Source organism: Lipophrys pholis (genome assembly GCF_963383615.2).
Source record: "Lipophrys pholis genome assembly, chromosome: 11".
In the NCBI taxonomy this organism is placed as follows: Eukaryota; Metazoa; Chordata; class Actinopteri; order Blenniiformes; family Blenniidae; genus Lipophrys; species Lipophrys pholis.
The window spans coordinates 15,784,315-15,784,892 of NC_137631.1; positions in this window are offsets into that span (position 1 = coordinate 15,784,315).

The window sequence follows — 578 nt, forward strand, 5'->3', positions numbered from 1 at the left end:
ACTCCACACAAACATAAACTCATTCATCTCTTCCTCACTCATCTGTCTTATGATTCTCCTCCCCTCGTTTTCCCTTCCTCCCTCCATTTCTCCCTCTTTTTCTCTCCCTGCTTCCCTTCCCTCCTCCTTATTCCCTCCTCTTTCCTCCTCCTCCTCCTCTGTGCTCGCTGAGCTGAGCAGTCAGTGGTGGGACTGAGGCAAAGGAGGGTGGATAAAGCAAGAATAGAGACAGAAAAGAGAACAGAGGCACTGAAAAACAGATCATTATACAGCAAACGAGCAAGAGGCCGCTGAATGAATAACAAGGAAGGGATTACAAAGCGCAAGACTAAAAAAAAGGAGAGGACGCCGGCTGAAGACTCTCTTTCTCCCTCTTTCTCTCACTCCCTCATCTCTCTATCCTTCCTTCCTGTCACCCTCCCAACTCTCTCAGAGGCTCGTCCTCCAAGACGTTCTCCTCAGTGAAAGATGGCATGAGCACACTGTCACCCATCCTGAGCCTGTGGAGTATTTTTCCTGCTCTAGATTACCCCCCCCCCCCCCTTGATCTCCCTCCTCTCTTTGCTCTCCATGAGTTC